The sequence below is a fragment of the Pygoscelis adeliae genome, unplaced genomic scaffold, assembly GCF_000699105.1.
Source record: "Pygoscelis adeliae isolate BGI_AS28 unplaced genomic scaffold, ASM69910v1 Scaffold26, whole genome shotgun sequence".
Taxonomy (NCBI): domain Eukaryota; kingdom Metazoa; phylum Chordata; class Aves; order Sphenisciformes; family Spheniscidae; genus Pygoscelis; species Pygoscelis adeliae.
Genome location: NW_008825104.1, coordinates 2,644,944 through 2,651,042, shown reverse-complemented (window position 1 = coordinate 2,651,042; position 6,099 = coordinate 2,644,944).

Genomic DNA, 6,099 nt, shown 5'->3' with positions numbered 1-6,099 from the left:
TTATTAGAGAAGTTGACATTTTGGGCATACAATCCCTTTATCAGGCAGTAATTTAAGTTATGATATGTATGACTTCACATAGCCAAATTGGCCTTTTTACTTAGGTTGTTGCCATGCTGGAAAAACAAATCCTGCAAACCAAGGCTGACTAATAGGAAGGTGAGATGACATACCCAAGAAAGCTAACCTGGCTGTCAGCATGCGCTGTATGTCCTTAATGCTGCATGAAACTGGCTGATCTGAGGAGCGGCTGAGAAACCCCATCATCATCATCATCATCATCATCATCATCATCATCATCATCATCATCATCATCATCATCAATCATCCCAAACACACACACATACACACACAATTTGGACCATTCAGAAATAGCAAAATTTTGAATAATAATTTTGCCTTTGCTCTTTCCCAGTTGTAAGCCCAGCTCAAATCAAACTTGTTTCAGACAGTAGTGTTTCAAACATTTTGTTTCTTCAATTTTTCTATCTGTAGAAATATACTGCATAAAAATAGATTTATCAGTTTTTAATGTGAGAGCTTACAAGTACTGGTATATTGATGGAGCCTTTGCAGCTTAGAAACTTTCCTTAAAAACTAGATGATTTTTCCTTCGCAAATGTAACCTCTGTGGTGATTTCCACGGTGGGACTTGCCTCTCTGTTCTCAGCTCACTTTAAATCCAAGAACCAGAAATCTTGCTTTTCTGCCCACCCCTGTTTTCCTGAAACCTTTCATGGCATGCTGAAAGGGAGAAAGGCAGAAAATGTCCTCAAATCTCCCCTCCGTGGTTCTTTAACAAGACGTGCTACCAACCGGGAGAAGACACTCTCATCTCCTTGCAAGGAAGAAGGTTGCCCATCAAATAGCACTTTAAAGATCACCCAGTTCAGCACATGGACTAACTAATAAGCACATTGAAATAGCAACCAGGAAAGTAAGCTCTTCAACTGAAAAATATGGTCATTCCTCATTACTGTTACAGCCATGCAATTCGTGAGATTTTTGCTCAAGGCAAAAATTTGGCTTTGCATCTTTAACTTTACATAACATGAAACCTATACATAAGTTCCATCTGTAATATAGGAATGAACAAACCAGTGCTAGTGGTTGAAAAACTGTAAAATGCCACTTATATGTGTGACACATTTCTTTACATGTTGATTGCACAGTCCTACCTAAGAATAGCATGACTTTCTCAGTAAAACAACAGAAGGGTAAGTACTTACAGCACAATCCAAAATTTTTTAATTGTAATCAACAATTTAATTATTTACAGAGTTTTATGCTGAAGCAAATGCTGAAGGACTCAGAAATCTGTTAAAAAACCTGAAGATAATTAGAGCACAGAGAATGCTAAGGACAAGGGCATCACAGAGGCATTGTGGTTCTCATTCCACTGCCAGGCTAGCCTGAGGATCTGGCACCCAATGCTGAGGAACAGGAGACTCCTTTTTCCATTGAATGGTGAACATCAATCTGCAAAATGATGTCCTACTGTCAGTGTCATTACAGATCGAGGCTTGCTAGGCCACAATATCTGTGACTGATAGAATAAACATACCTCCAGCTGAGCAGATACAAAGACTACGTTAAGTTCCACTAGACCAGGTTGCTCAAAGCCCCATCCAACCTGGCCTTGAACACTCCCAGGGATGGGGCATCCAAAGCTTCTCTGGGCAACCTGTTCCAGTGCCTCACCACCCTCTTAGTGAAGAATTTCTTCCTTATATCTAACCTAATCTACCCTCTTTCAATTTAAAACCATTACCCCTTGTCCTATCACTACATGCCCTTGTAAAAAGTCCCTCTCCAGCTTTCTTGTAGGCCCCCTTCAGGTACTGGAAGGCTGCTATAAGGTGTCCCCAGAGTCTTCTCTTCTCCAGGCTGAACAACCCCAACCCTCTCAGCCTGTCTTCATGGGAGAGGTGCTCCAGCCCTCTGATCATCTTTGTGGCCCTCCTCAAACTAAATGATCTTTAAGGTCCCTTCCAACCAAAACCATTCTATGATTCTATGATTCATGGCAGCTTAGCTGAGTTTCACTGGGGTGTAGTTTTTTCTGATGAAGTTAGAACATCTATTTTTGAATTATGATTTGAATCTTATAACATGCCATGAATTTTGTTGGGTGTCTTAGTGCTAGACCTACCCAGTCAAAGCCCAATGAATTGCTCTTCAGAAAGTAACTCTGACTAGGAAAAGTATCCAGCATGTTGTTTGATGACTGTTGCTGAGAAACCTCAAAAAAGCAGTCCAAGATTTACAGCCTTGGAAAAGGTGTGTCTCACAATTTCTGTTGGGTTTTTTTGTTGTTTGGTTCCTGGCCCCGCCCCCTGACCCCCCAAAGAATTGTAACTTTCAACTGTTCCACAGAGCAAAATCACTCCGGTCAAGAGGGTCTTTTGCTGAGCCTATGTTCCTTGCTTTTCTGTGACTTCTCAGAAAGCCAAATGAAGCTTGCAGAATGGGCTTGTGAAAATGACAGAGATCTGGAAGGTCTCAGAAATTAGTTTAGGAGCCTAAAAGCATCTGGACAGCAATGCCCCATGGCCCAGGGAAAGGATCCAACAGGAGGTCTAAGCCTAAAGTGTATCCTCAGAACTTAAGACTGCAAGTAGTGATCAGAGCTTATCCAAATTCAAGTGTCTTGGGTCCCAAGTTTGGCATGACTTGCAAATTGCTTAGAGGACTGTTGACGATGCTGTGGGTTAAGAGTGCAAACGAACCGTATCAGGGATAAATAACATTAGAAGGTAGTACTATCATAGTCAGCTACAGAGGCATCACATCCATCTGTAATTATCTCTATAGTGATGATTATCTTTGAATTCTGATGATTTTTATTATTGCTTGATATATGCAAAAAAAAAAAAAAGGCATGAACAGCAATTGAACTCATTGCATCCCTTTAAAATTACTAATCATTAAAATAAAATATTCTTTTCATCCTGAGAAGGAGTTTTGGATAGTGAACACAAGTGAGGATTATTCATACAAGTAATTGTGAGATCAGTTATGTTAACTCTAGGGACCAAAGACTGACACATCCCCCACAAAATATTCAGGCTCCAACTCTATGCCCTCAAAATATTGTTTTTACACAGATAAATCAACACTGGCCCTTTCAAAGCTCATGCTGCATCCAGCAGTATTCCATCCACACACACAAAGGTGAGGTTTGCAAACCTGATGGACTTGTTAAGTCCTTAATGTCTTTGGAGCAAGGTATCTATATAACAAAAGGGATGGGATTCACATCAAAAGCCAGCTCCATATTAAATGGACAGGCAGACAAGACAGGAAAACCAAGCTTCTCTTTAGCCAAGCATTCAAACATAAATGTAGCTGCCCAACTTTTGCCATCCACGTTTGAGACTGTCTTGATCTAATCATTCTCTTCAAGGTCCCCAAGGTAGTGTTAGAACAAAATTCAGACATAGGGGTTCCTGGCTTACATTCCTAAACTGATACTATCGTACCCTGCCACACATGAAAAATTAAAAAAGTAAATAGAATATGATAAAAAAATACAGTTTTAAAGTGTGACAACTGGAACAAGTGTATGGTAGTGTGTATGGCAGTGATTAATGCATTCTCAAATAGCAATCCAAATGTTTATTATTTGTAGATTGTGTGACATTCTCTGTTAGGTACATGAAAACAACTTTGGTTTACAACATGTTTCTCATTGAGGTTTGTATTGTCAGTTAGCCTGATTTTTTGGCACTCATATAAAAATAATGTAAGATTTCAGAAGCAGTTTCACTGCTCTAGTAATGATCATAATATAATAGACATAATTTCTGAAAAAAAAAAACTAGTCTAAACTAAAGGGAAAATCATAATTCAGCCTTGTACAATTAATAAGAAAATCTTTCCATTTAATGTATTAATGTAGTTAAAGTAAGAAAGAAAGTTGAATTCTCTTCATTGCCTTGGCATGGTGGGAGACGAGCTCTGATACTGTCATCTATGCTGCATCATTCTTGATTTCATCGGCTGTCTTCTGATTTAACCGGAGTTCACAATATAATAAAAGGATCAGTATCCTAGCAATCATTGCACAGCAACATATTAAGAACATTTCTGAAAAAAAAATGACACCACTGTTTTCAGAAACTGCCCTTCAGCAGTGCACATATATGAGCTGTTAGCAAACACCTTGATATAAACAATGGCACTTGCTGGAGAGAGAAGCAACCATCCACACAGGTGGTTTTAGTTAGGAAGTATATGCTCATAGATGGCTGTGCAGAAGTGAAAGCAGGCTGTCATCTCATTTGAAAACAGACCTTCAAAGCGTCTGCTAGCCAACCGCATAAGAATCAATGGCTTATTCTACCACGGATGCCTGTGGATTGCATGTGGATTAAACTCCGGTAAATGAAAGTTTTCACTTTTAGATTGCAATTCCATACAAGAACAGACTCCTGTGAAGGATCTGTAGTGCCTTCTCCTGTCATTCTTGAACTCCTACAAACATCATGGACAAAGTGTATCCTCTGTGCTATCATTTCAATGGCTTGAAGAATAGACAAGCTAACAATTTATTGTATTTGAAAATATAGATGTCAAGAAAGTGTTTATGTGTTCCAGACAATATCTCTGTAAGAAGTATTCACTGCTCCTATTTCCAGGCTACAGAGGACTAAAATCTTAAGGAGCTACTGCCCTGACACCACCAAAAGCTTCTTATTTTTGCAGATCTCAGCTGGTGCCAGCTTAGTTCCCCTGTCAACCCAACTTTGACATTCAACCCAGGTTGATTATAGGATCTGGGCAAAGTGTTGATTACAGATATCATGGCATGATTAAAACTTGATGTACGGTAGAGTGAACCTGGCAGCTGGAGCTTGTGCCCCACTTGTGAGTGATGCTCAGGGTGTCCTTATGTGCAGCAGGAACGCTTTGCCCACCCTGCTCCTCTGTGACCCCAACACATCTCTCGCCATTGCCCCTGGGGCACAACGCACCTACAGGAGTCCATTTTTGCTCATTGTGAAGATTAACACGAAGCACTTTATGACTTAAATGATCAGGTACTCCATTAAGCCCATGGTGTGATTTACTATTGTTATTACTGCTATGGTTGGTGTTGTGGTAGTGCTGAGGGACAAAATAGAGGGATCACTGGGTCCCTGAATCAAGCATTGTAATGACAGTAAAGGGAAAGGAAAGTTGTGATTTGCAAAAGGTCAAGGGTGTCTAGTTCCTAGAGAAACCTAGAAATCCTTGACGAAGGTTGAACACTTAAATTTACTGATGTGTATGTAACCCATCACTAGAAGTCCTTCATGGCAATATGCTGCGGGACTAGCAGATCTGCTTGAGCTTCTTGACTTATATAAATCTGGGATTGCTACAATTTCAAACATCACAGGGAAAAAGACGTCTCTCAGTATTTGAAACAATGCTGGGAATTCCTCCTCACTAGATGCACCTCGTCTGTAATCCTTGCTCCCCTCTCTTGTGTTCCCCTGGATTGTTTGTACTTTACAGCTGAGCCATTGATTAGAACATCTTTGCTTTTATTTTCTCTGTATTTTCACAGAAAGAAAAGACTAAACATTAGCTGAACCGTGGGGTTCAACACCCAGGAAGGTAAAAGCATAGAAGAGAGGGACAGGTGAAAGAAGAAGCAGAAGTAAAGCTGTGAAACAGCGTTCCTTTCCCTAAAATCTATCGGTTGAGTGTGTGGCAAAATGTGGCAGAAACAGGCAAAAAAGAAAGTGGTTTAGAGTGGTTTAAGTCTTGTCATAAGCACCATAGGCATGGCTCTATTTAATGACATCTTTTCTCACTTTTGGCTGTTTGAAAAGTGTTCCAGCTATTTTTTCTTGGTGTTTCTGTGGCTTTTTAATCATTGAGGGCTTTCTGACTTCTTTTTTTTCTAGCTGTAAGGCATTTTGTGGGAGCAATATACGTTGTTTTCCTTGCTGGTTTTCCTGTTAGGCAACTCTGAAGGGCCTCTTTGGTTTGGCAGCTTAGCGCTGATTTTGTGGCCTATAAATGATTGCTTGTTTGCTTAGTTCTGACTTCGCCGCTTCTTTGGACTTCTTGTCCTCTTCTGCTCTTAATACGTAGTTCTTTTTTCTC